We start from the raw sequence: 24,722 nt of genomic DNA, 5'->3' as shown, positions 1-24,722 counted from the left end.
AATTTCAATTCAGTAGCAGTTTATTACAGATCAAAATACCTACTAGGTATCAACAATCTCTCTCTCTCTCTCTCTCTCTCTCTCTCTCTCTCTCTCTCTCTCTCTCTCTCTCTCTCTCTCTCTCTCTCTCTCTCATATATATATATATACATATATATATATATATATATATATATGTATATATATATATATATATATATATATATATATATATATATATATATATATTAGATATAATATCATGGTGAGGGGCACATGGAGATGGTTTGGGCATGCTCTTCGTAATCCCCAAGAGTGATTAGTTCACCAAACTTTCAACTGGGCTCCTCAAGGCACTAGAAGACTAAGAAGACCCAGACCTATATGGCTGAGGACTATGAAGCGGGAAGTAGGAAATGACGAATGGAGAAGTATTGATTTGAAAGCTCAAGATAAAGACGTCTGGCGAAATCTAACTGAGGCCTTTTGCGTCAATAGGCGTAGAATAAGATGATGATGATGATAAATATATATATATATATATATATATATATATAAATATATATATATATATATATATGTATATATACATATATATACATATATATATACATATATATACATACATATATATATATATATATATATATATATATGTGTGTATATATATATGTATAAATATACATATATATGTGTATATATACATATATATGTATGTATATATACACATATATACTATCTCTAATGAAAAATTCAAATACTGGCTAGTGCATGGTAACAGAACCATTAGCCATAACCGACATTGATCACCTTTGCCCTATCAATGTAAACCCACAATAACTATTAATTTCTATCGACTGACAGATTATGTTGAAAGATAATTGTCAAATAACAAGATAATTGGATACACTACAATTTCAAGTATTACAAAAAAAAAGATATATTAATTTCTTCTAAATATTACCTCAAAATTGGAGGAACTCACGACTTACCCACGCTCAGTGACTAAGACAGTTTATCAAACTATTACACAAAGTTATTGATTTAAAATGGACCGACCGACTCACAAAAGGAATAATATAAAATAGCCCCACCATTTGCTTAGTTACATAAGTTACCTTGGCTGCTGGGCGGTAGAATATTGTGGTGCGTGATATCTGGAAAAAAGAATAATGTCATTTTAATTGAGCAATAAAGCGGTTGTTAATAAATATTACATTAACAATTGTTAGAAAAAAATGGTACATTGTACCAGGATATATTTATTTCTCATGTCTCTTCAATATTTTGACCCATATATGAAACCGTGTTGATTAACCTAGAATATTTATTCTAAATGACCATTAATTAAATTCTCAATATTGACATCAATAATGAAACCAGTTTTTAAACAGCCATTCTGAGCCTTTTTCTTTCATAAAGAATAAATATCAATCGACAATATTTCCAGAATAATTAATCGATAATGTTTTATTTTCAACAGTAAATGAAAAGTACAATATACGTTTTATGTGCAGTGCATAGTATTGATTTAGTAAATGGTGTTATATTGTTCACTTCAATAAATCTTGTTATATTACAGACTCTACTCAAATACTGCAGTCATATAGTCTAAGAGCTAGGTGACTTTTATTCAGCATGAAAGGTTCAGATGGATTGAGTACTAGTAATAATAATCAGGCTCAGGAGGACCTAGAAAACACAATTAAGATTCACAAGTTGGGCGCTTGTTTAGGGTACCATCCAGAAAACGCCCACTATGACTATACCTATCATGTGAGGTGCAGACTTCATTTCAGTGACAATTGATAGACATATATTCAACGAATACCAAAACTCAACTAAGGGTGGACCATGCATGCAAGCATCTAAACAAGCTAAAGAAAATTCCTTTTGTCTCAAAAGTGCTTAAATATGTAATTCTTGAACAACTAGTCAGTCACTTAGAAGTAATAGAAGCTTTGCCTGACAACCGATCTGCTTACAGAAAACTATACTCTAAGGAGACAGCCATCTGCTCTGCTGTAAATGATATGCTAGAAATGATGGATGAAAATAAATGTGGTTTCTTAATAATACTCGATCTCAGTGCTGCTTTTGATACAGTTGTGCATGAACTGTTACTAAATGATCTACGGTCTATCGGCATTGAAGATCAACCCTTCGAATACCTAAAAGACTACTTAGTTGGTAGAAATTACTATGTACAAATTGGAAACTCTTATTCATCATATGAAACCTTAAACAGAGGGGTACTCCAGGGGAGTGTACTTGGCCCAATCTTATTCTGTATCTATACTAATGGTCTATCGAAAATGCTACAAAGGCATGGCGTGAAGTTCAAACTATTTGCAGATGACACATAATTTTACTTCTCCATAAATAATATACATGACATTACTGAAACTCTAAACCGAATCCTTGATAGTTAGAGAATGGATGACATTTAAACAACTAAAATTAAATGATGAGAAAACTGAATTCATGGTGGTGGGTAAGAGAAACAGCGTGAGAAACTTGGGTGATATTCAAATGAACATAAATAATGACACGGTGCCGATATCTCGTAAAGTTCGAGATCTAGGTGTGTTTCTTGACTGTAACCTGTCTCTAAATGCCCAAATAAATAGTGTAATAAAAACTGCTGGTTATCATCTAAGAAATATTGCGTTCACAAAAAAGTACCTGGACGAAAATTCTGTAAAGAAACTTGTGATAAACTGTGTTATTACCAGGATTGACTACTGCAACTCTATCTATTACAATTTACCAAAAGTGCAACTTAAGAAATTACAAAACATAATAAACAGAGGAGCAAGACTGATAAAAGGTGCCCCACCTAGAGAAAGGACCACACATTTAGAGGTTGTAGCATCCAACCTCGAAACTAATTTCAAGTTTGTAGCATCCAACGTCAAAAACAATTTCGAGTTTGTAGCATTCAAACTCAAAAACAATTTCGAGCTTGTAGCATCCAACCTCGAAACCCATTTCGAGTTTGTAGCATCCAACCTCAAAACCCATTTTGAGTTTATAGCACCCAACCTCGAAACCCATTTCTAGTCTGTAGCATCCAACCTCTTATTTCGAGTTTCAAGCATACAACCACAATCCCAACTCCACTTTGTAGCATCCAACCTCAAAACCAATTTCGAGTTTGTAGCATCCAACCTCAAAAACCATTTCGAGTATGTAGAATCCTACCTCAAAACCCATTTCGAGTTTGTAGCTTCCAACCCCAAAACCCATTTCCAGTTTATAGCATCCAACCTCAAAACCCATTTCAAGTTTGTAGCATCCAACCTCGAAACCCACCAAGTTATCAGAACCGGTCGTCCAAAATACTTAAGAGAATTGTTAAATATTGCGCAGCCAACAAATCTTGTCTATACAAGAATAGTTATAGATGGCTTCAAACTGTTGGAACCTAGATATGTGTAGTTTAGGCTCTAGAGCAGTGTTTCCCAACCGGTGTGCCGCGGCACCAAGGGGTGCCGTGAGATCTTTCAAGGGTGCCGCCAAAATTCAGAGGAAAAAATTGCATTAACTTCCCTCTCTCTGCTGCAGCTGCTGCTCCACAATTTAGCGATCGAATTTTCAACTTAAATACTTTTCATTGAATTTGTATAATAATTTGTACTTATGGAAAATTACAATCCAGGAGAACAATACTAATTATATGATTTTGCTGTGTAATAATTGTACGGACACTGGAGAGAACAGCTTGGCGGGAGAGTGGGAGGGAGGGAGGGGAGTGAGGGTTGTAGACTGATGGTGCACCGTCGATGATAGGGAAGTACAAAGGCTTCATCACCAGAGCATTGAAAGAAAATCCATCTATAATTACAACTCACTGCTTCCTACACAGCTGCTTGAAAATTCTACTTGGTGTTTGAAGCTGTCATATTTGGCAGATATTTTCATGAAGCTGAATGAACTAAATCTCTCAATGCAGGGGAGACTTGAGGGAATTGTAACATCAGTTAACAAGATGAAAGGTTTCCAGAGAAAGTTAAAATCATGGAAGTCGGCTGTTCAGAAAGACGATGTGTCAAACTTCCCTTCTCTTCAACAACCAGGATATAAAGGTCTGGGAACTGTAAAAAATCTTATTCTTAATCACTTGGAACAACTAAGAGAAGCAGTTGATAAATATTTTCCATCGCTTTCTACAGAGAAACTCGATTGGATTGTATCACCCTTTGAACTGGCTGACATGGCTGAAGAACTGGACTTCACGGCAATAGAACGTGACGAATTTCTTGATATGTCTGCTGATTCAACACTGAAAGTCAAATTTGAGAAGAGTGACGTGACACTGGCAGCTTTTTGGCATGGAACATTGGGGGAATATCCTAATTTGGCTAAGAAAGCTATTTCTCTACTTTTGCCTTTCTCCACATCGTATCTGTGTGAGTAGGCATTTCCTGCCATGGCAACAATAAAATCGAAACAAATAAATAGGCTTCTTTCACTTGAGGATGATATGCGGGTCGAATTATCAACAATAAGACCTGATATCAAGAGTTTGTGTTCCAAGCATCAATCGCAAGTTTCACACTAACTATGGTTCACTTTTGCCTATTTGTGTGTATGTCTTGTATCATAGTGTAACACTGTAACAGTGTAACTACTTGAATACATTGTGCAACTACTGTAAAACTTGTCGCAATTACATATTTGTATTATAATACCATTTTTGTGTAATAGCAGGATCAGTGTAAAGAAAATTTTCATATCTATGTATAAGGTGTTGTTACATCGATGCAAAATGTCGAAATGCAAAAAAAATATAATAAAAAAAACAACGGAGACTTTAAATATGTATTTCCTTATAAGGGTGCCGGGAACTTTTGAAAGGCTTGCCAAGGGTGCCGCAAACTAGAAAAGGTTGGGAACCACTGCTCTAGAGCCTTTAAATATGAGGCCCCGAGACTATATAATAAGCTCCCACGAAACATTCGAATGATTGAAGACATTAAAGCTTTCAAGAGGAAACTGAAGACTTTCTTATTTAAAAAATCATACAACAATGACGATTTAACAGTAAATGAACAATACGTGATCTGAAACGATAAATACTCTGACCTCTGAACGAACTAGCTGCCAATGCAAGAGCCCGTGTCTCACACAAGGTAAGGCAATCTTAACACACACACTCTGAACGAACAAGGTAAAACGACAGCGGAGGTCCTGTAGAGAGTGAGGTACCCCTGCTGTATGGGACCGGAAAAGTAGCCATCAAACTAAACTAAACTAAACTAGCATCTCGAGCAATGCCAACGCTAGACAGAGGTTCCTCATGATCATACCAAAACTCTATGATGCTGTAAAAGAGTTCAGGAGTCAGTTTGACTCGGAAACTGACAAATCCAACCTTGGTCCTAGCACTATCAAGAAGGAGCATGATGTTATAAAAAACTTCAAGGTAACCATACTGAAACATGGAACCCATTTGCTGCTGAAGGTGACAAGAGGCACAATGTAATCGCCCCTGCTTACATCCAAGATGAGTACAGTACATTATGTGCAACGATCTTGAATGCAGATATGACTGGACAAAAGCTACATGTCAGAGCGAAGCAGTGGAGAAGCCAGCCTATGAGCCTGTAGACACTAGTAAACAAGGAGAACAAGATGCACAGAAAAAGAAACTCTCAGAAAAATTCCACCAACTTATTAGTGGAGAATTGTGTCCTATCATTTCTTAAACATTCAATAAAACGGAATATTTCCGTTAAATTTGGATTATGTTTGAATCTGCCTTATTTATCTTCATATCATCGGTTTGCTTGGTCATGATAATGGTGGCCTTGCTGTCAAAATCATAAATTTCTAGGTTTCAAAAGCGGAGATATTGACGAAGAACTTTTTCTTAAGGCAGCATTTTGTAAGATCCAAGATAACGGCCAAATATGTATCAGGGCAAATGGAAACGTTTTCCTGATTGCTTATAAAATTAAGTTTCCAAAAACAATTTATAGTTTCTATAAAATCCATAAAAATCTGTTGAGATTACATAGTGAGTCTTCCTAAAATTATCAAAATACTCCTTGTTTTCAATATCAATGGCATATCTGAAATTTACTTCATAATTCATTTAAATCTACCTGATAATCAATGCAACATTTGCGATATCTATCATATTATTAACCATTTACACCCAAAGGACGTACTGGTACGTTTCACAAAACTCATCCCTTTACCCCCATGGACGTACTGGTACGTCCTTGCAAAAAAATGCTATTCAAATTTTTTTTTGCATATTTTTTATAATTTTTTGAAAAACTTCAGGCATTTTCCAAGAGAATGAGACCAACCTGACCTCTCTGTGACGAAAATTAAGGCTTTTAGAGCAATTTAAAAAAAAATATACTGCAAAATGTTCTTGAAAAAAAAAATAACCCTTGGGGGTAAAAGGGTTAATCAAGTAGTCTCAATAGCTGTGAAAGTCTGCAAAAGAACGACATGACTTTCCTATAATTTTGTTTCCTAAATTAGATAAAATCGAACTGTCCCCTACCTATAGTGCAGTCTATGAGTATTTCATTCTTTCGCGCTTTTGTTGCAGGATAAAGCGAGTTAAAGGTCATCCTATTTTGGTCTCCATACTTTTGCCTTCGGATTCTCTGAAACGCAATTTACTCGTGATGTTTTTTGCTATTAAAAAAAAAAAAAAACTAATGCGTAGGGGACATGTCAAACTTTATATGGTTATTTTCTAATATTACTCTCTGATAATACAGTATTTCAGTTAAATGTTAGTTTTAGTTTTTGACCTAATCAGGCCGTTTTCATACATACAGTACGTAGTATAACTTTTTGGATTTGTGTGTGAGAGAGAGAGAGAGAGAGAGAGAGAGAGAGAGAGAGAGAGAGAGAGAGAGAGAGAGAGAGAGAGAACGCTAAAAAAGGGAGATGAAAGTTACAAAATTTTACAGATTTACTTATACCGTTTCAATAAATTCCGCTACTGTGTGTAAAAAGGATTCCACCATCCTGACGAAGAACTGGCTACAAACAAATAAATACAACTACAAGAAAGAGAATAAAGAAAGAAAAAATAGAAAATGACACAAACAGCAAGATTCTGTTAAGGAAGCGACTCCACTAGGAGTATGACTTTAAAGTTGAATGAAAGTCGTCCAATTCCCAATTGGTGATGTCGGGAGCCCAAGGGACATAGAAGGAAAACATGGAAATAAAAATCGAACATTTTTCATTCAGAGGCTGACTTTTTAGAGATTACATAATAATGGAATAGAGTTTGGTGTCACATGACCTAGTAATGATAAGGGAGCATTGAGGAATTAGAACACTGTGTGTGCGAATTTCTTCCTTATAGAGCTTCAAATATATGTCAAGGATATAACAATATACCAAACAAGAGTGTAAGGAAGATAGATAACACAATAATTTAAGTGGCAACGATTTAAGGGGAATAAGCTTCAAGAAAAAACCACCAAATCTTTAGGCTATGTTCATAAATATGATGGATATAAACACTAAAAACTTTTAGTATGTTCTTTTTATATACAACCATTGACGACCTCATGAACTTCATTTTCATAAATAAAACAATGGTTTATGCCAAATATGAAATTAGTGAAAAATAATTTACAATAGGCCCAAAATAATTCGTAAAAAAAAAATAAATAAATAAACTTAGACCTAGTTCACGGCAGTTATTACGAAAACTAAATCTCATAGATTAAAAAAAAAAAAAAAATCAACGAAGAAAATTGAAAGTGGTCAAGGTTCTTTGAAACCAACACCTCTTAATTAAAGTCCAAAACTTATGTTCTCATAAGTTAAACATTCCATTTTCATTTCCTTTAAACGGGTTAACGAAAAAAAAAAGAATCGTGTAATACGCTTAAGACAAGACTCTGCACTAAATAGTAACCATATTTGGATAAGGTACTTAGCGGATATATGTACAGTAATTATATAGTCACTATGGCGGCCATCAGCAGAAACTCTGCAATTTTTTACTTCAAAATTCAATAACGGTGCTTAGAAAATACACACCTACTCCAATTATTGAAGTTTGAATACAAGGGCCTCGTGATTACCATAGCCAAAATGCAACACTAAAGACAAGGCCAGTCATAGAAACCGTCTGTATAGCATTGAAAATTTTAAGGGCATCACATGCTCCAAGTCCTTGGCAAAATTCAAACTGCGAAATAGGAAACCGATTACCATCAGTGTTTTGGGCTTATTCATAGCATATCTGACTTTAATGAGTGAGGATTTACTTCTTTTATATCCAATAACTACAAAATCTCGATCGTCACTCAACCTAAGATCCAAAATACTGATTTAATCATGTCTTTCTATATGAAAGCTGATATTCAGGAATTTCCCGACGCTGAATCAAGGGATTATATGTCACTTTTTGTGTTGATGTGTGTTTAATCTGTTGATGTGAGAACTATCACGAACGTAAAGTTAAATACAAGAAGCGTTGTGTAAAAAAAATAAGAGATAAATGCACAGTCATGATCATCATCGTAAACCTGGGAACGAAGATGAATAGTTTCCTAATACAGCAGAATGATGCATGCCGTGAAAATACCTCCAATATTCTAGAACCGGGAATCTCAACCCGGGAATAATTTTAAGGGTCCAGGGGGAGAAGTGCGAATATAGATTGGTATACTCGGTGATGGTATATTGATCTATCTACTAAATACAATACAGATTATGAAAAAATATGCCTTCTATAACTAACAGTACTTGTCACGTTCAATCTCTTTGTAAGCATGGAATGATAGCTAACAGGGGCTCAAAAAAATTATTAAAGAACTATTTTGAAGAGTGAATTAGGAGATGATGAATGGAGAAGTATTCATTTAAAAGCTCAAGATAGAGACGACTGGCGAAATCTAACCGAAGCCCTTTGAGTCAATAGGCGTAAGAGGAGATGATGATGAGGATTCTGTTCTAGTTCCAACTCTTGATACATGGCAATATTCTACTTGAGAATATTGATTTGCAGCATTTGCTGTCACAGGAAAATAAATATAGTCTATATTTTCCTCAACTCAGCAATGAGGATTTTGGGTTTTTGCGAAATCCTATTGACTTGTGAAATGATTAAATTTCTCATATATTTTTAGCCCTGAAAACTGATTGGCGAGAAAGAAATATTCGATGAGAAATCAATCAAAAAATTTTGACCCTTCTTATGCGATTCCATGCTTAAAGTAGCATTAATATATATCCTTATATTACGTCCATTTGTGTCTACATATCTTAAAAACAACAACAAAGCTACAAAGGAGAAAATCCTTCGCGATATGTCCTTTCAAGTATTCTTTACATACAACCTTCATCAAATTTTCTTTATTAAAAAAGAAAAAAAAACCGTTTCATTTTAGTAAAAAAAAAAAATAGTTACGCATTTAATACACTACTGTACTTCTATCGTCTTTTGAAAATAAATTATTAGTTTCTATTGACATTACATTCGTAAACAAAAACCCGTTACTCAGTATAACAAACTATAGTTAATTTGTATGTATGAAGTACTGTACGTGTGTATAAGTTAAAATATTTTCAATTACATGCATATTATCGTGAACGTACCTTCTGAACCAACAACTCTGGAAATGGACGGATGCCATCCTGACATAGGATGAAAAGGATGCCTGGGCCCAAAAAAAGGAAGAGAAACACTGGTCCAGAGACGGTTCCTCATTATGAAAGACGCTGGGGAAGATGGAAGCGGTTGTATAGGACTGTGAGAACAGGTAAAAGAGTGCATTTGTTACTCGGTAAGAATGAGTGTGATAAGATCCCCCTAAAGAGTTAAAGTGCTGTTGCTCTACCTACATACGTTTCCCATCCATCGCGAGAGTATTATGATGTTTGCATTACTAAAATATTGTTTGTTACCTTTGCTAGTAATCACTTACGGTTCGGTAAAGTACACGATGGTTTCCATTGACAAATAGCAGCATAAATAATTCTTCTAAAAAAAAGCCTTGAAATCAATAAACATTTTACACTGTACATATTGATGTATATAAAGAATTTAATGCAACATAATCAATAGGTACAAATAAATATCCAAAACTGACAGGGAAACTGTAACGTTTTAGTTGGGCGTTATCTCCTGCAGTCAGGAACTTGTTTCAAAGGCTAATTGATAATAATTTCTAAAATAAAATAATCTTAAATAACTAGAAGTCATTAATGAATAGACATATCTCTAAATACGATTACCTTACCTCCCTTCTTTTATTCATATTATTCAACTCACTTTTTAATCACAAATTATTCCTCATAAATATTACAATGTTTGTTCTCATCAAAACGAACCGGATATCGGTAATCAATTCTGGTTTCAAAAGAACGTAGACACCTTCCAAAACAGTCAAATTTCTGGTAGGGCAAATCACTTATAATCTACATTTGACTAGTTTGGACAACTGAGATTGTCCAATATCACTGGCAAAAGCCTAATTCGTCCTCAAAAGGGCTTGAAACATGTTTACTTACAACTGAGACATTTTCTTTATTACTAATAAACCAAGTTTGATCATATATATATATATATATATATATATATATATATATATATATATATACACACATATATATATATATATATATATAAATATATATATATATATACATATATACATATATACATATATATATATATATATATATATATATATATATGTATATATATATATATATATATATATATATATATATATATATATATATATATATATATATATATATATATATATATATATATATATATATATATATGTATATATATATATATATATATATATATATATATAATGTATATATATATATATATATATATATATATATATATATATATATATATATATATATATATATATATATATATATATATATATATATAGATTTATAAATAATCAAATAAAATAGATCGATGAATATATAAATACGCTGTCAACTTACCAAATGTTTTCTCCGGTCGTATTAATACTAAGGTTATACAAAGACGAATGAGAAGCTATTGATTAGAACTACATTTTCCCGTACAACTATTTTTCCCTTTCCAGATTAAACCAGAAATACAACTAAGCGAGCAATTAATCAGCCCATGGTCTAGCTGTATGGGAAAATCTATCTATGACCCCGACAAGCGTTGCCATTTTAGCTATCTTTATTGTCGTACCTGATCATTTCTCTTGCTTATCGAGAAAATCATGTCTGGTAGATTGAAGAGCAAAATAACTTAATTACTTATCACAATGAATAAAAAAGGGAGTATAACAGTTTTTAGATTAAGTTTAACGAAAAACAATATCAGGAGATGCTTATACGGATACTAAACGATTTCTCGAGAGAGAGCCAATTGTAGGTAAATTTTCAATAGATAATCAAATGAAAAAAAAAAAATAGCACCCATGTTCTTATATTCACCCCGTGACATAATTCTGTTATTTAACGCTCTTGAATCTCCTGCTTAAAAGGACTAATTTACAGATACAGATTACAAATACATAGAATAAACTAACTTAAGCTGATTATCCACAAATTGTCCACATTGCACATGTCCAGAGAAAATTTTTCGACTCTGTTACTCTCTCAGCAGCATTAAACCAAATGTCTGGAGACCACAAAACCATGAGAAGGTACTTGAAACCCTTACGATGGATTAGTCGACAACTTTTTTTTTTTCCTTTCTTTTTTGGAGACGTGTATCAATAAAAATACAAAGCCAAAAAGCTCGTGTACTCTTACCACATGATGCACTTGTGAAAACAATCACCTATATTCATAAGAAAAAAAAAATTCGTTATTATTACATGAAATCTTGTCAGATACCTTCATAAACTATAAGAGAATATAAACTTAAATACCTTTTAAAGATGTTGCATTTCCATATGATAAAAAACAAAACGAAAATGTTCTAAGACGCATAACAGGAATCAAATTTTAATATATTTTTCATTAAATTCCCTTCTAGGACTATTAGCGCTTATGGCTTTCAACCAGAAGCCATAAAATTTTGCTTAATATTCTAATAATATGCAGCTGTTGAATGGCGCATATTACCCTAACGAGTTATGATAAAACAATAGAAGTATTCTCCTCTGGAAAATAAAACCTCAACCATTCACATTTTCTTTTAGTTCTGCATGCACGGAAACGAGCTCCTCAAAAACTACTTATTTAAACTCCTAAAAATTTATAAAAAATAGTGCTCAGTGCAAATGTCTACTTAGCAAACTGGAAATGTAAATTTCGAGAGTTAGGTACCTAGTAGCATTGCTAAACAATACAAAATGATAAAAAAGGAAAACCAGAATTTAAAACTTTTATTCTAATTTCAAAACTAATAGTTGAAGAGAAAAACTTGCGTATGAAACAAACAAAGGTCACCAACACAGAAATATTTATCCAACATCGAAACCCATTTCAAGTTTGTAGCATACAAACTCGAAATTCATTTCAAGTTTGTACCATCAAACCTTGTAACCCATTACCAGTTTGTAGCATCCAACCTCAAAACAGTTTTCAAGTTTGAAACATACAACATCGAAACCCAATTCGAGCTTTTAACACCCAACTAAAAACTCATTTCGAGTTTTTAGCATCCAACCTCAAAACTCATTTCGAGTTTTTAGCATCCAACCTCAAAACTCATTTCGAGTTTTTAGCACCCAACCTCAAAATTCATTTCGAGTTTTTAGCATCCAACCTCAAAACTCATTCCGAGTTTGTAGCATCCAACCTCAAAACTCATTTCGAGTTTGTAGCATACAACCATGAAACACATTTCGAATTTGTAGCATCCAACCTTCAACCCCATTTCGAGAGTGTAGCATCCAACCTCCATACCTATTTCGAATTTGTAGCATCCAACCTCAAAACCCATTTAGAGGCAGTAACATCCAACCTTGAAACCATTTCAAGTTTGTAGCATTCAACCATGAAACCCCTCTCGAATTTGTAGCATCCAACCTCGAAACCCATTTAGAGGTTGTAATATCAAACCTCGAAACACATTTCCCGTTTGTAGCATTCAACCTTAAACCCCATTTCGAGCATGTAGCAACCAACTTTGAAACCCATTTCGAGTCTGTAGCATCCAACCTCGAAACCCATTTCGAGTTTGTAGCATCCAACCTCGAAACCCATTGCAATTTTGTAGCATCAAATTTCGAAACACATTTCGAGATTGTACAATCCAGCCTCAAACCCATTAAGAGTTTGTAGTAGCCAACCTCGACACTCATTTCCAGTTTGTAGCATCCAATATCGAATATCATTTCGGGTTTGTAGCATCAACCACGAATACCATTTCGAGTTCGTAGCATAAAACATCGAAATTCATTTCGAGATTGTGGCATCGAACCTCTAAACCCATTTCAAGTTTGTAGTATCCAACTTCGGGAACGACTTCTAGTTTGTAGCATCCATTCACGTAACCCATTTTGAGTTTGTAGCATCCAACCTCAAAACACATTTCTAGTTTCTAGCATCCAACCTCGAAACCTATTTCGAGTTTGTAGCATCCAACCTCGAAACCCATTTCGAGTTTGTAGCATCCAACCTCGAATACCATTTCGAGTTTGTAACATCCGACCTCAAAACCAATTTCAAGTTTGTAGCATCCAACCTCAAAACCCAAATCAAGTTTGTAGCATCCAACCTCAAAACTGATTTCAAGTTTGTAGCATCCAACCTCAAAACCGACTTCAAGTTTGTAGCATCCAACCTCAAAACCCAAATCAAGTTTGTAGAATCCAACCTCAAAACAGATTTCAAGTTTGTAGCATCCAACCTCAAAACCCATATTAAGTTTGTAGCATCCAACCGCAAAACCGATTTCAAGTTTGTAGCATCCAACCTCAAAACCGATTTCAAGTTTGTAGCATCCAACCTCAAAACCGATTTCAAGTTTGTAGCATCCAACCTCAAAACCGATTTCAAGTTTGTAGCATCCAACCTCAAAACCCATATCAAGTTTGTAGCATCCAACCTCAAAACCGATTTCAAGTTTGTAGCATCCAACCTCAAAACCGATTTCAAGTTTGTAGCATCCAACCTCAAAACCCAAATCAAGTTTGTAGCATCCAACCTCAAAACCGATTTCAAGTTTGTAGCATCCAACCTCAAAACCCATATCAAGTTTGTAGCATCCAACCTCAAAACTGATTTCAAGTTTGTAGCATCCAACCTCAAAACCCATATCAAGTTTGTAGCATCCAACCTCAAAACCCATATCAAGTTTGTAGCATCCAACCTCAAAACCGACTTCAAGTTTGTAGCATCCAACCTCAAAACCGATATCAAGTTTGTAGCATCCAACCTCAAAACCCATATCAAGTTTGTAGCATCCAACCTCAAAACCCATATCAAGTTTGTAGCATCCAACCTCAAAACCAATTTCAAGTTTGTAGCATCCAACCTCAAAACCGATTTCAAGTTTGTAGCATCCAACCTCAAAACCGATTTCAAGTTTGTAGCATCCAACCTCAAAACCGATTTCAGGTTTGTAGCATCCAACCTCAAAACCGACTTCAAGTTTGTAGCATTCAACCTCAAAATCCATATCAAGTTTGTAGCATCCAACCTCAAAACCGATTTCAAGTTTGTAGCATCCAACCTCAAAACCCATATCAAGTTTGTAGCATCCAACCTCAAAACCGACTTCAAGTTTGTAGTATCCAACCTCAAAACCGATATCAAGTTTGTAGCATCCAACCTCAAAACCCATATCAAGTTTGTAGCATCCAACCTCAAAACTGATTTCAAGTTTGTAGCATCCAACCTCAAAACCCATATCAAGTTTGTAGCATCCAACCTCAAAACCCATATCAAGTTTGTAGCATCCAACCTCAAAACCCATATCAAGTTTATAGCATCCAACCTCAAAACCCATTTCAAGTTTGTAGTATCCAATCACGAATACATTTCGTGTTTATAGCATACAACATTGAATACCATTTCGAGTTTGTAGCATACATCCTTGAAACCCATTTCAAGATTGTAGTTCAGAACCTCGACACCCATTTCCAGTTTGTAGCATCCAACCTCAAAAACGATTTCAAGTTTGTAGCATCATGCCTTGGAACCCATTTCAAGTTTGTAGCATCCAACCTCGAAACCCATTTCGATTTTGGAGCATCAAATCTTGAAACCATTTCTAGCTTGTCGCATCCAACCTTGAAACCATTTCGAGTTTGTAGCATCCGACCTCGAAACCCATTTCAAGTTTGCACCATCCAAACTAGAAACTCATTTCAAGTTTGTTGCATCCAACCTCAAAACCCATTTTGAATTTGAAGCATCTAACCTTGTAACTATTTTCGAGTTTGTACCATCTAACCTCAGAACCCATTTTCAGTTTGTAACATCCAACCTCGAAACCCATTTCGCGTTTATAGCATGCAACCTCAAAACCCATTTCAAGTTTGTAGTATCAAACCTAAAAAACAATTTCAAGTTTATAGTATCCAACCTTGAAAACTATTACAAGTTTGTAGGATCTAACCTCAAACCCCATTCCGAATTTGTAGCATCCAACCTCGAATCCCATTTAGAGGTTGTAGCATCCAACCTCGAAACCCATTTCAAGTTTGTAGCATCCAACCTCAAAAACAATTTCGAGTTTGTAACATTCAACCTCAAGAACAATTTCGAGTTTGTAGCATCCAACCCCGAAACCCATTTTGAGTTTGTAGCATCCAACCTCCAAACCCATTTTGAGTTTGTAGCACCCAACCTCGAAACCCATTTCTAGTTTGTGACATCCAACTTTTTATTTCAAGTTTCAAGCATACAACCACAAATCCCAATTCCACTTTGTAGCATCCAACCTCAAAACCGATTTCGAGTTTGTAGCATCCAACCTCAAAGACCATTTCGAGTATGTAGAATCCTACCTCAAAACCCATTTCGAGCTTGTAGCTTCCCACCTCAAAACCCATTTCAAGTTTGTAGCATCCAACCTCAAAGACCATTTCGAGTATGTAGAATCCTACCTCAAAACCCATTTCGAGCTTGTAGCTTCCCACCTCAAAACCCATTTCAAGTTTGTAGCATATGACCTCGAAATCCATTTCAAGTTAGTAGCATCCAACCTTGAAACCCATTTCAAGTACGTAGACTCCAACCTTGAAACCCATTTCCAGTTCATGGCATCCAAACTCTAAAACGATTTTGAGTTTGTAGCATCCACCCACAAAACCATTTCGAGTTTGTAGCATACAGCCTCGAAACTTATTTCGAGTTTCTGGTATCCCTCCTAGAAACCCATTTCAGCTTGTAGCACCCAACCTCTAAACCGATTTTGAGTTTGTAGCATCCAACTGCGAAACCCTTTTTAAGTTTGTAGCATCCAACCTCAAAACCCACTTCTAGTTTGCAGCATCCATTCTCGAAACCCATTTAAAGTTTGTTGCATAAAGCTCAAAACCCATTTCAAGTTTGTAGCAAACAAACTAGAAAAGGCTTTCGAGTTTGTAGCATACAACCTAAAAATCCATTTCAAGTTCATAGCATGAACTTAGAAAGCCACTTCTGGTTTGTAGCATAAACTTAGAAACCCATTTCGAGATTGTAGTATATAACCTAGAAATGCCTTCCGAGTTTGTAGCATGCAATATCGAAAACCAATTTCAAGTTTGTAGTTTACAACTTAAAAATACATTTTGAGATTGTAGCATCAATCATAGAAACCCATTTCGAGTTTGCAGACTAAACCTAAAAACTGATTTCAAGTTTGAAGAATCCAACCTAGAAACCCATCCTAGAAACCCATTTCGAGTTTATAGCATACAACCTAGAAATCCATTTCGAGTTTGTGGCATACAACCTAAAATTTCATGTCAAGTTTGTAGCATACAACATAGAAGCCCATTTCGAGTTTGTAGCATACAACCAAGAAACCCATTTTGAGTTTGTATCATACAACCAATAAACCCATTTCAATACTGTACCATAAAACCTTAAAACCCATTTCAAGTTCTATCATACAACATAAAAACCCATTTTGAGCTTGTAATACAACCTCGACACGCACTTTGTGTTTGTAGCATATGACCTAGAAACCCATTTTGAGTTTGTAGCATACAACCTAGAAACTCATTTAAATTTCACAGCATACAATCTAGAAACCCTTTTCGAGTTTGTAGCATAATCCAAGAAACCCATTTCGAGTTTGTAGCTTCCAACCTAGAAACCCATTTCAAGTTTGTAGCCTCCAACCTAGAAACCCATTTCGAGTTTGTAGCATAAACTTAGTAAAAATTTACTAGTTTGTAGCATAAACCTAGAAACTCATTTCTAATTTGTAGCATATAACCTAGAAACCCATTTCGAGTTTGTGGCATACAACCTAGAAGCCCATTTAGAGTTTGTAGCATAGGCTACACACTAGAAACCCATTTCGAGTTTGTAGCATACAACCTAGAAACTCATTTCGAGTTTGTATCATACAACCTAGAAATAACTTTCGAGTTTGTAACATACAACCTAGAAACTCATTTCTAATTTGTAGGAGACAACCTAAAAATCCATTTCGAGTTTGTAGCATAATGTTAGAAACGCATTTCGAATTTGTAGCATAAACTTAGAAACACATTTCAAGTTTGTAGCAGCCAATATAGAACCCCATTTAGATTGTGCAGCATCCAACCTAGAAACCCATTTCAAGTTTGTAGCATACAACCCATAAAACAATTTCTAGATTGTATCATACCACATATAAAACACATTTCGAGTTTGTAACATGAAACCCATAAACCTATTTGATTTTTGTACCATGCAACCTAAAAAGCACTTTCAAGTTTGTGTCATACAACATAAAAACCCATTTTGAGTTTGTAACATACATCCTCAACACCCACTTCGTGGTTATATCATACAACCTATAAAATCACTTCGAGTTTTAGCATACATCCTAGACACCCATTTCGAAATTGTAGCAGACAATCTAAAAATATATTTCGACTTTGTAGCATACAAAATAAATACCCATTTGAAGTTTGTAGTATAGAAACTAGAAACCCATTTCGAGTTTTTAGCATACAACCCATAAACCCATTTCTAGATTGTACTATACTACAAACAAAGACATTTTGAGTTTGTAGCATATAATCTATAAACCTATTTAGATTTTGTACCATACAATCTAAAAACCCATTTCAATTTGGAATCAAACAACATAAAAAAACATTTTGAGTTTGTAACATACACCCTCGACACCCGCAGCGTATTTGTAGCATACAACCTAGGAACTCATTTCGATTTTGCTGCATACATCCTGGAAACCCATTTCTAAACTACTTCGAGTTTGTAGCATAAAACCTTCACCCCTATTTCTTGTTTGTAGCATACAACCCATAAACTCGTTTCGAGTTTGTAGCATACAACCCATAAACTCGTTTTAAGTTTGTACCATACACCCTAAAACACCATATCGAGTTTGTAGCATACAACTTCGACAACCATTTCCTGTTAGTAGCATACAATCTACAAACCCATTTCGAGCTTGTAGAATACAACCTACAAACCCATATCGAGTTTGTAGCATACTACCTAGAAACCCATTAAGAATTCTTGGCATACAACTTAAAAGACCTATTTTGAGTTTGTAGCCTACAAACTCAATATGTATTACGAGTTTGTCGCCTACAACCTACAAACCTATTTCGAGTTTATAGCATACAACCTCGAAACCCATTCCGAATTTGTATCACACAACCTAAAAACCCATTTCCATTTTGAAGCATACAACCTAAAACATATGTCAAATTTGTAGCATACAACCTAGAAACCCTTATCAAGTTTGTACCATACAACCTGAAAACGAATTTCGAGTTTGTAGCATAGAACTTAAAAACTAATTTCGAGTTTGTAGCATAAAACAACAAAAAAAAAAACATAACGAATTTGTAGCATGCAAACCAGAAACCCATATAAAGTTTGTACTATGCAACCTAATACCCATATAATGTTTGTAGCTTACACCCTATAAACCATTTCAAGTTTCTAGCATACAGCCTTGAAACCCATTTCGAGTTTATTGCATACAACCTCAAAACCCATTTCTAGTTTGTAGCATAGAACCTAGAAACCCATTTCAAGTTTGTAGTAAAAAACCCGGATACTCATTTGAGTTTGTAGCATACAACCTAGAAACTCATTTTGAGTTTGTAGCATACAACCTATAAGCGAAATTCGAGATTGTAGCATACAACCTACATACACATTTCAAATTTCTAGCATACAACCTAGAAACCCATATCAAGTTTACAGCATAAAGCCTAGAAATGCATTTAAAGATTGTAGCTTGCAACCTAGAAATCAAAATGGAGTTTTTAGTAAATAACCTCGAAAACGATTTTAAGTTTGTAGCATACAACCTAGAAACCCATTTTATTTTTGAAGCATACAACCTAAAATCCATTTTCGAGTCTGTAGCATACAACCTAGAAACACATATCGTGTTTGTAGCATACAACCTAAAAATCCATATCGAGTCTGCAGCATACAAACCAAGAAACCCTTTTTGAGATTGTACCATACAACATAAAAACCCATTTCGTGTTTGTAGCATACAACCTACAAAAGCATTTCGAGTTTGTGGTATGCAACTTAGAAACACATTTCGAGTTTGTATAATGAAACCTAAAAACCCATATCAAATTTGTACCATGTAACCTAGAAACCCATATCGAAATTCGTAGTATACAATCTATAAACCCACTTTGAGTTTGTAGCATACAACCTCAGAAAGCTTTCTAATTTGTAGCATATATCCTAGAAACCCATTTTGAGTTTCTAGCATATATCCTACAAACCCATTGCAAATTTGTAACATGCATACTAGATACCCAATTCGAGTTTGTAGCACACAACCTAGAAACTAATATCAAATATGTAGCATACAATCTAAAATCCCATATCAAGTTTGTACCATAAAACCCAAAAACCCATTTGGAGTTTGTAGCATAGAAATTAAAAACCCTTTTCGAGTTTGTAGCATACAAACAAGAAACTGATTTTGAGATTGTCACATACACCCTACAGACACATTTCAAAATTGTAGCATATAACCTAAAACCTAATTTTGAAACCATAACATACACCCAAGAAACTCATTTCAAGATTGTAGCATAAAGGCTACAAACATATTTCGTATTTCTAGCTTATAACCTTGAAACCCATATCGAGTATGTAGCATACAGCCAATAAGCCAACTTCAAGTTTGTAGCATAAAATCTAAACATGTTTCGAGTATGTAGCATACAACCTATAAACTCATTTCATGCTTGTAGCATACAACCAAGAAATCCATTTCGAGTTTGTAGCATACAACCAAGAAACACATTTTGAGTTTGTAGAATACAATCTAAAAATCCATATCGAGTTTGTAGAATACAACCTAAAAATCCATATCGAGTTTGTACCATACACCCAAGAAACCCATTTCGAGTTTGTAGCATAAAATATAAACACACTACGAGTTTGCAGCATACAACCTATAAGCCCATTTCAAATTTGTACCAAACAACCAAGAAACCATATAGAGTTTGTAGCATACAACCAATAAACCAATTTCAAGTTTGTAGCATAAACCTAAAAACCCATATCGAGTTTATAGCATACAACCTAAAAACCCATATCAAGTTTGTGGCCTACAACCTATAAACCATTTCGAGTTTGGAGCATAAAACCTAAACACATTTCGAGTTTGTAGCATACAACCTAGAAACCCATATCGATTTTGTAGCATAAAACCTAAACACATTTCGAGTTTGTAGCGTACAACCTAGAAACCAATATCAATTTTGTTGCATACAACTAAGAAACACATTTCATGATTGTAGCATAAAACCAAAATAAGTTTTCAGTTTGTAGCATAAAAAATAAACCCAATTCGATTTACTATCATAACAATTACACCCATTTCCAGTTTATAGCATACAACTTAAAATTCATCATGAGTTTGTAGCATACAACCAGGAAACCAATTCGGAGTTTGTAGCATACAACCTAGAAACCAATTCCGAGTTTGTAGCATACAACCTAGAAAACAATTTCGAGTTTGTAGCATACAACCTAGAAAACAATTTCGAGTTTGTAGCATACAACCTCAAAAACAATTTCAAGTTTGTAATATAAAACCTAGAAAAGTATTTCGAGTCTGTAGAATATAACATAGTGACACATATCAAGATTTTAGCATAAATCTAGAAAAACATATCAAATTTTTAGCATAAAACCTAATTACATATCAAATTTATAGCATGCAACCTACGAACTCATATCAAATTTGTATCATACAACCTAGAAATCCAAATTAAGTTCGTAGCATACACCCTCGAAATGCATTTAGAAGATTGAAGCATACACCCTAGAACCACATTTCAAGTTTGTAACAAGCATCATAAAAAATAATTTCACGTTTGTTGCATACAACCTCGAAACACATTTCGAGTCTGTAGTATACAACCTAAAAACCCATTTCGAGTTTATACGCAAAAACAACAAAAAACCCTTATTGGATTTGCAGCATGCAATCAAGAAACCTATTTCAAGTTTGTGGCATAAAACCTCGAAACCTTTTCGAGTTTGTAGCATGCAACCTACAGTATAAACCATTTCGAGTTTGTAGCATAAACCTAGAAACTAATTTTTAGTTTGTAGCATACAAACTACAAACCCATATCAAATTTATAAAATAAAACCTCGAAAATCATATCAAATTTGTAGCAAACAACCTGAAATTCCATATTGAATTTGTGGCATACAACTTGGAAAGCAGTTTATGGCATACAACCTGGAAGCCTATATCAAATTTGTAGCATACAGCATAAAACCTAAATCAAATTTGTAGCATAAAATCAAAAAACCCATATCAAATTTGTAGCATACAACCTAGAAGCCTATATCGAATTTGTAGCATACAGCATAGAAACTCATATCCAATTTGTAGCATACAATCTAAAAACGCATATCGAATTGTTAGCATACAACCTAGAAACCCATATTGAATTTGTAGTATACAACTTAGAAACCCATATCAAATTTGTAGCGTACAACTTAGAACCCATATTGAATTTGTAGTATACAGCTTAGAAACCCATATCGAATTTGTAGCATACAACCTTGAAACCCATTCGAATTTGTAGCATACAACCTTCAAACCCATTTTGAATATATACTTACTTGTTACTTGTTTTGGGTTTAAATCCAACCCTCCACTGAAGTCGAGTGAACTACTTCTCGGGCGGGTCCATATTAATCATCTAACGAAACATTTTCATTATAACTTATACAATTCTTTGATTGTAGCATCTTCCAAATCATATGATCTTGTGAAAAGTAATGTCTTTAGTTTCTTCTTAAATTCAATTGCTCCCTTTAGGGCCTTCATTTCAGTTGGCAGTTTATCATAGTGTCTAGGCGCACAGTAGCTAAAAGCCCTTTCACCAAATTTACTATTTGTTCTTGGTTCAGATAGCCTATGTTTGTCACTCATGTGTCTTGTGTTAACATTTGTTCCTAGTTCTAGTTTATTCAGGCATTCTTTTAGATATTTTGGTTCATTTTGGTTCAGTATCTTAAACGTTAGTAAGAGTAGCTTGTATTCAATTCTCGCTTTTACCGGTAGCCAGTGTAACTTAATTAGTGCAGGGGTAATTCTTTCCCTATTGTGTAGTCCTTTTATTAATCTGGCGGCTCTGTTTTGTACTCTCTGAATTTTCTTAAGCTGATAATTTGGTAAGCCATAGAACAGTGAGTTGCAGTAATCAATTCTTGAAAATATGTGGTGATAAATGAGTATGGCCATAGATTTTTCATCTAAGTATTTACTAATAAATGCTATGTTTCTAATATGATAGTTACAATTTCTTACCATGTTATTTATATGTTCGTTCATTGTCAGTCTATCATCCATGATTACTCCAACATTCCTGACAGATTTCTTTAGGTCAATGATCGATTGACCTATTTCAATTCTTTGGAAGCATTCGATTCTTTTTATATCTTTTTCATTTCCAAAAATAATACATTCACTTTTGTCTTCATTGAGCTTGAGCTTTTTTGTTAACATCCAAGCCTTAATGTCATTCATTATTTCATGTATCTTTCTTTTAGCTTCATCAACTGATTCTATTGGGAAATAGAATTGTGTATCATCAGCGTATATTTTAAACTTAACTCTGTGAGTTTCAAGTATATTTGCCAGTTCAATCGTGTAAATTTCAAACAGGAGAGGACCTAGTACACTGCCTTGAGGCACCCCTTTGGTTAGTCTTCTTGTCTCAGATTCAACATTTGATATTACTACTTTAGCTTTGCGCTTTTCAAGATAACTCACAAACCAGTCGTGTGCTCGTTCTACGATGCCCACAGCTTTAAGGTCTTCCATCAGATATGTATGTTCTACAGTATCAAATGCTGCACTTAGATCAAGCATTACAAGAATGCAACACTTGCCATTTGTTATAATTTCTGTTATGTCATTTTTTATCGCTAATATTGTTGTTTCTGTGGAGTAATTTTCTCTGTATGCAGATTGATCATCAGGTATGACATTAGATTTTTTCAGATATTTCCAGGTTTGTTCGTGTACAGCAGTTTCAATAATTTTCGAAAAATATGACAGATTTGATATTGGCCTATATGAACTTAAATTGTCTGCATCACCTTTTTCTTTATACACAGGCTTGATACACGCAACTTTTTCACAATCAGGGAAAACTGCCTGTGTTAGACTCATATTTACCATGTTTCGGTAGGTCTCTTGTAGTCTGGTGAAATTTTCTGCATCTTTTACATCATTAATTGGAAATGTATCATTTCCGCAGTAGGTTTTTTTTACTTTCTTTATTATTCTCATATAATCACTCTGACTTAACTCTTTGAATACCCTTAGCTTATTTACACCTGTTGCTGATGTATTCCTTCGCTCTGTTTTGCTGATGTTGTGAAAACTGGAGCAGATTTTATCTATTTTTTCCTCAAAATAATTAATAAAACCATTTGCTAGGCATTTAGGATCATTAGTTATATCGGGCAACACTATTTCTGTCTTTAGACCTAATAGTTTCTTTAGGTTCTTATGTATTTTTCTTGGGTCATTTTCATTGCACACTTTTTTATAATAGGCCTTTTTTTTAACTAAGATAAGGTAATTGTAGCGATTTCTAGCTGCTTTGTAATGTTGCCAGTTTTCATTATTTTTATTTCTTTTCCATTTATCCTCCATTTTTCTTTTTCTTTTTTCTCTTCGTGTAATTCATTATCAAACCAGTTCGATTTTTCTTTAATTGTGATTATTTTTGTTATTTCCGGGCACCTATTATTATAATTAGTTGCAAGTATAGTTTTACTTCTATCAGTAATGCAGTTTATACAGGATTGTCCCTCTACAAGGGTGTGATTCTCTTCACAGTTACAGACTGGTGTTATCCCTTTTATATCCTCTAGGCTTTGTTCAATGAACTCTTTTGGATCAAAGTTAGTCTTAATTCTGTATGTGATTTCCTTCTGTATTGCATTATTTTTTCTAACGTCTATTTCAAAAGACATCAACTTATGCATTGGGGATATAGAGCAGTCAGGTTCAATCTCCATATTTAGTATGATGTTGTTGTTTTTGTTTACTATAACTAGATCTAGTATATGATTAGACTGAGCTGTTGGTTCAGACACTATGTTTTCAAGGTCGTGGTTGTCAATCAATTCTCTAAATTCAT

The 24,722-nt window shown here is 34.3% G+C and overlaps 1 protein-coding gene across 2 annotated transcripts in view; it reads right to left on the bottom strand.

The window, feature by feature from the left end:
• Positions 1–24,722, bottom strand: part of LOC137654605 (probable G-protein coupled receptor CG31760) — a 1,168,850-nt gene that overhangs the window by 885,087 nt on the left and 259,041 nt on the right. For both annotated transcript variants that reach the window (XM_068388385.1, XM_068388387.1), the window contains exon 2: positions 1,098–1,136. The gene's annotated coding sequence lies outside the window, so the exon portion shown is untranslated. The remainder of the gene's footprint in view (positions 1–1,097; positions 1,137–24,722) is intronic.

Source organism: Palaemon carinicauda, chromosome 15 (assembly GCF_036898095.1).
Source record: "Palaemon carinicauda isolate YSFRI2023 chromosome 15, ASM3689809v2, whole genome shotgun sequence".
NCBI classification, from domain to species: domain Eukaryota; kingdom Metazoa; phylum Arthropoda; class Malacostraca; order Decapoda; family Palaemonidae; genus Palaemon; species Palaemon carinicauda.
Note: the sequence above shows the minus strand (reverse complement) of the source record. Positions and strands in the feature narration are given on the sequence as shown.